The sequence below is a fragment of the Vitis vinifera genome, chromosome 5, assembly GCF_030704535.1.
Source record: "Vitis vinifera cultivar Pinot Noir 40024 chromosome 5, ASM3070453v1".
Classification (NCBI taxonomy): Eukaryota; Viridiplantae; Streptophyta; class Magnoliopsida; order Vitales; family Vitaceae; genus Vitis; species Vitis vinifera.
In genome coordinates, this window is record NC_081809.1 from 11,353,504 (window position 1) to 11,362,479 (window position 8,976).

The 8,976-nt window shown below is 33.9% G+C and overlaps 1 pseudogene; it reads right to left on the reverse strand.

Moving 5' to 3' along the window:
* Positions 1 to 262: 262 nt before the first annotated feature.
* LOC104879323 (disease resistance protein RPV1-like) lies at positions 263 to 6,801 on the reverse strand (annotated as a pseudogene).
* Between the last annotated feature and the right edge of the window lie 2,175 nt (positions 6,802 to 8,976).

Genomic DNA, 8,976 nt, shown 5'->3' on the forward strand with positions numbered 1-8,976 from the left:
TTTCAATTGCTTGAGATATTTCATTTGGATATCAATCAAACCCAAGGTTGAGACATTAAATTGTACGTGTGTTAGTTTTTATGATAAACTAGTTTCACAAAATGGTTGATGCTTCAAAAGTAATAACTTAGTTAACAAATACAATGCCATAATTTTATATTTTTGCTCATTTGACGTGTGTGGGAACAAAAACTAACATGGATCTTAAAGTATTCCAAAACAAAATACTTGGAATTGAAATATTCTTTCCCACCTAATATTCAGGGTGGTGCCATCACAGCTTCTCTCCACATCAGTATTAGTATCTTCTACTGCTGAACTGGTGTCACAGCTTACTTCTACGTTGTACAATTGTGAGATTGTTCTGTTCATAATCATGGGCATATAGAAAGTGGAAGCCACACCTTGCCGCTTTCACTGGTTTAATACCAAAGTAGGCATTAAATGAAGCGTTCAAGGTTCTCCATTCATTTGAGTGATATCTCTTGGGAAAACGGGACTTAGGATAATATATCAAGCACCCTTGACTTGATATATTATGTATCAAGTCATAGCAGAATTCACAAAATTGAATAGACTCATAGGAAAAATATGCACTGTTACCATCGAAATTCAATTTACAGTTGAAACGCTTATATCTTTTGGTCTTAATCTCAAGTGGAACACAAAGAGAGCACAGAACAAAGCCCAAGAAGTCATCATTTTCATACCAACTCCAAGGAAGTTTCATTGTTATTTTCAACCCGCTTTTCTGATGGCTTATCCACTCCGGAATACTTTCAGCAATAAAAGCTGTGACAAGTCCAAATTCACGCCCCTGCACAAAAATTACCCTCTGAATTTTGTCTCCATGAAAAGAAAGGTTAAATGATATATGAAAACCATACCTGAATTTGGGATTTAAAACATTTGAATAAAGAAGACCAGAGTAGATTTGATTGACTGGATAAATTTTCCAGGGATGTGCAGTGATGGACATCTAGATACCTTAAACCTGATGGAAGTTCTGGAATATGTTGAAGCATCTTGCAGTGACTCAAGACAAGAAGTTTTAGGTTGTAAAGTTGACTGATCCCATCAGGTATGCGACTAAAGTGGTTCCCCCCCAGATATAATGATACCAGTGATGATAGGTAATAAATTTCACTGGGAAATTCCCTTAGATTGCAGCCTTGAATCTCTAATGTCCTCAAGGAGCATAAACCGGACAAAGACGGCAATGGAAAATTCATTGAATCTAAATGCCCAACACTAAGATGAAGTAAAGATTGTAGTCTCCCCAAGTTGTCTGGCAATTTCTTGAAGTTTGGACAGCTTTCGACAATGAGAACTTTAAAAGATGTCAAATTACAAATACTCTCGGGAAGATTCACGAGGTTTTTGCAGTTTGACAGAACCAAACATTGAAGCCCTCTTAGACGTTGAATTGATGATGGTATCTCTTTCATGGCGGTTCCATCTAAATAAAGCTTTCTCAAGCTCTCCATCTCTTGCAGGATTTCTGGAAAGCTCTCTAGTTGTGAACAGCCAGAGCAGCGGAGAGTTGCAAGGGATTTGAAACCAAAAATTCTACTGGGCAGACTCGTAAGATTTTTGCAATTCCGCAGACATAATCTATCAAGTTCTAAGGGATTCTCGATAATGGGCACTTCATTCATGTCACTGCCCTCAAAACACCGCTTCCGTCGAAGCGCCCCATCCCATTGGCATGCAATGCATATTCTAACATCTGCACCCTCTGTCTGTGTTGTTAATGGATGGCTTTGTTGAAGGTCTTGGGAGTATATAAGGCGGACTCCACACTCCTTCACTTTCACGGAATTCTCAGAATTATTGTAAGAGTACTTAAATGAAGTCCAAATGTGAGTCCATTGACAAGAGTGAAACCTTTCCGGAATAGCCGCCTTGGAATAGCAAACCACCCATACACTCTCATTATCTTCGTCCTTGTCTTCTTTATAGCAAAAACAATTGGATCGAAAGCAGGGAAGATCTACAATTCTTTCAGATCCAAATCTCTCATCACTGATACGCAGAGCACACTTCAGACGACAAGAATGTGTATGTTTATGTTCATTCTTACGAGAAGATTCAGCCACAGATTTATCATCTGTTTCATTCTTCCATGTATGAGTAGATTCATCCTCAGATTTATTGTCTGATTCATTCTCGGGCCCATGTGCAGATTCCTTTTTGGGTATGTCCTCAGATTCATCAGCAAGTGGAACAAAAACACAGCCTATAGCGAATCCCACAAACTCATTATTTTGGTGCCAATTCTGAGGGAGCTCTGTTCTTGTAAGAGATCTATTTCCCCAATTCATTATCCATTCTGGAATTCCATCACTTCCGGGAAGAACAATACAAGTTCCCTTGCCATGGTAGGAAGAATCACTAAAACTAGTGCGTTTCAAATCCTGCACCAAAGCACCATGTAAATATAGAGTTTGCATATAACTAGTGTTTGACATGAAAATGATACCTGTGCCCAACTGAAGCAATTGACCAGAGAATGCAATGGCAAAAACGGGGCTCTTGATGAAGTGCGATTTGAACCGTGTGCATCTAAAAGCCGTAGACGTGATGGAAGCTCTGGAATTTGTTCAAGATTGTTGCAGTGACTAAGGTTAAGGACTTCCAGCCTGGAAAGCTGATTGATGGTAGTAGGTATGCTACTAAAATGACCCCGTTCCAGATTTAGTTTCTGTAATGATGATAAATGGCAAATATCACTAGAAATTCCTCCTTCCATTATGTTGAAGTGACCTAGGTCCAATACTTTCAATGATGATAAGTGGCAAATATGATTAGGGATTTGGTGGAGCTTTAAACACTCTTGAAGTAGGAGAGTTTGAAGACCATTTAGATGTGTAATTGATGATGGTAAGTCCATTATAGCTGTTCCACTCAAATCAAGCACCCTTAGCTCTCTCATATCGCCTTTGATTTCTGGAAATCTCTCTAGCTTTGAACAGCCATTGCAAGACAAAGTTTGAAGGTGTTTCCACTTGTAAATGCCTCTTGGAAGAAGCTCCAGGTTTACACATCCTGCAAGATTCAAGGGAAAAAGAAATAAAAAAAAAAAAGAACAAGTTAGTTTTAGTAATTATAATACTGCTGCACCAATCTTTTAAGTGCATTGTACACCCTTCTAGAGTTAGAATCTCCAAGTTTGGGACACTTGAGAAGTCTGGGATTCTGATGAGATGGACAGAGTAACTGAGATCAATAACCCTCAACTTGTCATGAAGCTGTAACAAAATAATTTTTTTCAATAGATAAATTTATATAAATGTTAAAAATTAATATAAACTTAAACTGTAACTAAATAATAATAACAATACCTTATTCCCTCTCCAAAGTTGCTTTATATTGCTGTTCCTTAGTAAGAGTTCAACAAGGTTCTTTGCATGAAAATTCATTGGCAAAGATTCTAAAGGGTATCCATCCCAATGCAGATATGTTAACTCATAAGAAGAGAATTCAAAGTCCCTTGGAAGGTGGTCTTCAAGAAATAACTTTCTGCGAGGGTTATGGATTTTGAGCAATCTAAGTCTATTCATCTCTTTGAAAGATTCTGTAGTAAGCTGTGATGGATTAAATTTACATCTATCTAGGAATAGTCCTTCAATTGCTCTTGTCCCCTGAAAAATATAAGACGAGTAGGCAAAACAAAAGATGCATTAGACTTAATTGAGTTATACACACGGCTAATTTCTGAAAAAAAATAATAATAATCATATTGAAGCTTGCATACACACGTATATAAACAAGTTCATGCATTTGACTCTTACCGTATTTCTTATTAGCACATGATAGGCATTCAAATCCCACAATCTACTCCTTCTTCCAGGGTCTTTAGGACATTCTTGACGAATAATCTCTCAACCCATTTGTTGTATTAAATCATGCATATCTAGCCTGTTTTTTGAAACAGATATGAGACATCTATCATCTAGAGTTGTTATTGCGTGCTCTACATGAGGGCCCAATATTCTTGAAACAAAATCTTTGTTATCTCCTTTGAAAAAGCATGCAACATCCAAAAACACCCCCTTGTCTATATCATCGAGTCCATCAAAACTTATTCTAAGTACATTGTGAATTTCCATGTGGGATATTATTTTTAGCTTACACAGTGCACTTTCCCAATTACTTATTTTCTTTCCAAAAAGAGAAGCACCTAAAACTTTAAGTGCTAACGGAAGGCCATTAGCATAATCTATAATATTGTATGAGAGGTTTTTATAAACTTCTTTGGGACGATTTTGTTTAAAGGCCCACAAACTAAAGAGCTCAATAGCTTCTTCCTTGTTTAATTTTGAAACCTCATATGGTATATCCACCCCATATTGAGCAAGCACGTGTTTGTCTCTAGATGTAATGATGATTGTACTTTTTACCTGAAACCAATCCTTCTCTTCAGCCAAACATTCTAGTTGTTTCAACTCATCCACATCATCAAAAATAACAAGAACTCTATTGGAGCTTAGACACCTCTTTATCATACTAATTCCTTCGTCAACATTGTTTATTTTAAATTTTTTTCCCCGTAGCATACCATGAAGAAGTTCCTGCTGTAATTGAAGTATATCGCATTTGGATCTCTCTCTGATATTTATAAGAAAGCTACTACCATCATATTGATGTGAGATCTCATTATAAATAGCCTTGGCGATAGTAGTCTTGCCAACCCCACCAATTCCATATATCCCTACGACGCTAACCATATTTAACTCAGTGTTCATCAACGATTTCAATTTTTCCAAATGAACACCAATTCCAACTATGTTGTTTCCCACACTTAAAGGTTGATGGTTTACTCTTCTAATGATTGTATCAACAATTTTGTTGACAACCACAATCTCATACCTGCCAATCATATAAATGAAGTACAATGTTGAGTTAGAATGAGTTGCAAAATATAATGAATTTAGTCGTGTATGGTGGTGTCCAATATTATTGAATTAGTAGCAATGGAATGAAAAAGAAAGGGGTCAAACCAATTTACTTACATATTTAATACTCTTACTGTGCCAAGTTGCAAATTTTCAATACTCTTACCGTTAGAGCATTGTGTAGGACTCCTCTATGAACAAGCTAATGCCTTCTTTCAACTTTTATTTCACAAACAACTTGTTTATGATTCCTCAATTTCACTTGTCTTTAGGTTTTATTAACTTACCAATACTTACCAAAGTTACAAAGACTCCATTTTTAGCATGCCAATTAATTTTGCATTTCCATAGAGGAATCAGGAAACAAGTGAATGTGGAAAATTTCATGATTTGCTTGTTGATTGGGAACTTAAATATGATTTTATTTAGAGAAAATTTAAAAAGGGTTAAATTTTGATACTTGTATTTTTGGACCAACACAAGGGAAAAATGAAAGTTAGATTTTGTTAACAATTTCATATTCATGAGACCTTCATTATGAGAATAAACTTACAAGTAAAATCATTCTAAAAGAGCACGATAGGAATGTTAAAGGGCAGAGTTTAAGGTAAATTAATCCAAATGAACTCGAAAGGTCAAAGGGACAAAATAGTTACCCCCTTTGACATAATAAAAATCCATCATGAAGATTACAAAACAAGCTTGGCATCGATATTGTTGCAGTGAGTGAGCACTTAATTAGTGCATGGGAATTAAGACTTGTTGAAGAATATATACGCAAAAAACAAGCAAAAATGTAAATTGAAACTCAGGAAACAGAGGGAGATGCATGAGAATCTTTGTAGTAAGTGAGAATGGAATTCATAGGCATTATGCAATTACCAGTGCCTCATAGCAAAATAAGATATTGATTAAAAGGGTTTTAAAAACTAATATTTGATTGCACATAAAATTTCAATGTATTGAAAATTGCACATAAAATCTCTAAAGAAATATTCGATTTAAAGAAATATCAAATAACTTCAATGCATTTAAAATTACATATATAATCTCCTTTTGATATTTTTCTACTCTTGAAGTACTTTTTATCCAAAAAGTATTTTATCGATTTGAGATGGAGATTGAATAATTGTTGACAGGCATTTTTATCCCTAAAGAAGTCATATTTAATATTTTTACAAAATGAAAATCGTTCTTCCAAATTTGCATTTTCAATATCCCATTTAAACAGATAAACGAGAGGTGAAGAGAAGCATACTTACTGGTCATCCACATGGCATCCACATAGATTAGCTGCTTTTCTCAAGGCAATCCTCCACTTTTGTATCATCTCCTTTTCTTGATTTGCATCTCTTTCATGGTAGGCAAGTGCGTCTCCGAAGCTTCCCCTTTGGTTTCGTACATCAGATGAATCCACATGGTAGAAAATTGGTAGAACCAATGATTCCTTTTGGCTTTTGCGTTCAATGATCTTTACGAGTTCATTTAAACACCATCTGGAGTAAGCATAATTTTTTGAGAAAATAATAATAAAAATCCTCGATTCTTCTATAGCTCTGAAGAGATCAGATGCAATATCTCCTCCTTTCTCAAGTTCTTCATCATCTCTGAAAGTTTGAATTCCATATGCAGTCAAAATGGTATACAGATGATCAGTGAAATTTTTGCGAGTGTCACCACCTTTAAAACTCAAGAACACATCATAATTACGAGAAATAGTAGAAGAAGAAGAGGCTCTATGGGTGCTGGAAGAAGCCATTTTTGGATGCCTTGAACCAAAATTACAAGGGAGTTTGGAATCAAAGAAAAATAAGAGAGAGGGTCCCTGGATTCTCAATGACTATTGGCTCCAGACCTCTTCACCATGAACAAAAATCTAAGCTGGGAGGGAGGTTCAGCTGAAAAGTTTCATCTGCAGTCATAAAAGAAAAAAATAACATATATAAAGCCTCTTTGACAAATTTCTTTGTATATAAATTCTAAGAGAAACTCACACATATATTTTACCTTTTGGGAGTTCGCTTTGTGTTGGAGACTGCAGTTAAGGGGTGCAGAGATGATGGTGGGGAAGATGGTTTGGGGGATAGGCCGGGGTTGAAGAAGAGGCTGTGGATATTTTGAAGTGAGGTAAGGAATTCTAATATTTTGAAGTGAATTTCATGAAAGGTATTGTTTTTAGTTTTTGTTTCCATAATCTTTCTGGTAGGAAATCCACGTCAAAGTAGGCTACTAACTAAAAGTTAATAGAGCTCTATCACCTTTCACATTAAAAAATAGTTGGATAGGCAAACCTTCCGTCCTCACCTAATGTAATATTTCATTGTTTTATTTTATTTTATTTATCTCTCTTGTTCCAATATTTGCACAACTTCATCCCTCTTTAGTTTAATTCCTTTTCTTTGTAATATTTATTTTGATTTTTTACAACTTGCATTTATCCTTCTTTTCAATAATTTTCTCCTCAACTTTTAAAATTATTATTTGGTTTTTCTCTTAAGAGTTAACACTACTGCCATATATTGTTTTTCCTTCTTTTGCCATTAGAGAAAATATTTTTGTTTCTTGTTTTCCTTTCTTTTCCAACCATTTAATTCTTATTAAACACACCTTTGAGTCACTTCAAGGCAACTACAATTCAAGTAAATATTTTTATTTTTTGTTTTTATAATATGTGTGTGGCCTAGAGATGATAGGTATGATAACGAGAAATCTTGAGTTAAAACTAAACAATGCTTCTTTTTTTTTCTTAATTGATTATTTACTTCATCTTTCATTTTCATGTTTTACTTCAAATATATTTTACACTTTAGTTTGGTGTTTCTCTTGGACTTTGATTATGGAGTCATTTCTTATAATTATTGGTAGGAAATTTCCTATGGCCTTCCAAGAAATTAAAATTTTGCTACAAAAATTTATATGAAAGTAGGCTATTTACAAAAGGTCAATAGACCTTGATGTCCTTTCACATTGAAAGATAGTGAGATTCACATCCAAAAAGGCAACCATTGCATGCAATGTTTCATTTTCTCTTTTTTTCCCCTTGGGCATTATATATATACACGGAAAAAGCAATGTAAACTTTACGTGGAAAAGGAAAATGTCGCCTCCTAATTAACTTGATTACTTATTATGGTCATGTGATATTTCATCTTTTTATTTATCTCTCTTGTTCCAATATTTGTACAACTTCATCCTTCTTTAGTTTAGTTCCTTTTCTTTGTAATATGTATTTTGATATTTTTACAACTTGAATTTATAGAATGTCTTTTTTCAAATTTTTTTGTTTTAATTTTTATGAAAAATATTGGTTTTTACTACATATGATAAATCCGTTTTGTGGATATATTGAGATATGTAAAAAAATATTGGTGGATATTTTAAAACAAAATATGGATGAGATAAAAATTGTTCAAAATTCATGGAAATATTTAGAACAATTATAAGAAATGGATATAAAAAGTAATAATAAATATTTTTATGTTGTTTTGTTAAAGAAATTGATATATGTATGATATAATTTATAACATTCAATAATAATATTTAGAATTTTAAAGTAAATTTTATATAAATGTATCTAATTTGTATGTATTTAATGACATAAAAGAAATGATAAAAATATTAGTATTTTTTATTTTAAAATATTGATAATTTTATTTGTAAATATAAAAAACCATATATTAATTTATGCACATGTAATATAATTTATAATGTGATCTATATATAAAAGACAATCTTAATGTAATATACATAAATAAATAAATATTGTATATGTATAAGATATACGTAACACTATAATATTAACAAAGTTAGCTTGGTAGTTGGTGGCGTGTTGCTCTTACTCTATGGCTGAGGTCATGGGTTCTCACACCCATCCTTCCACAATGATTTAATTCTTTTTTAAAGGTAAGAGGTCGAATCCCACATCGGCCAGCCACAGCACTTAAAAACCTGCTCATAGACCTTTGGCAGATACCAAACTTCGAATGCGCATGACCGGCTAGGCCGACGTGGACGCAAAATTTTTCAAAAAGCTTGATTTATCTCCGAGCCGAGATATTGCCGAGACATCCACCAACTG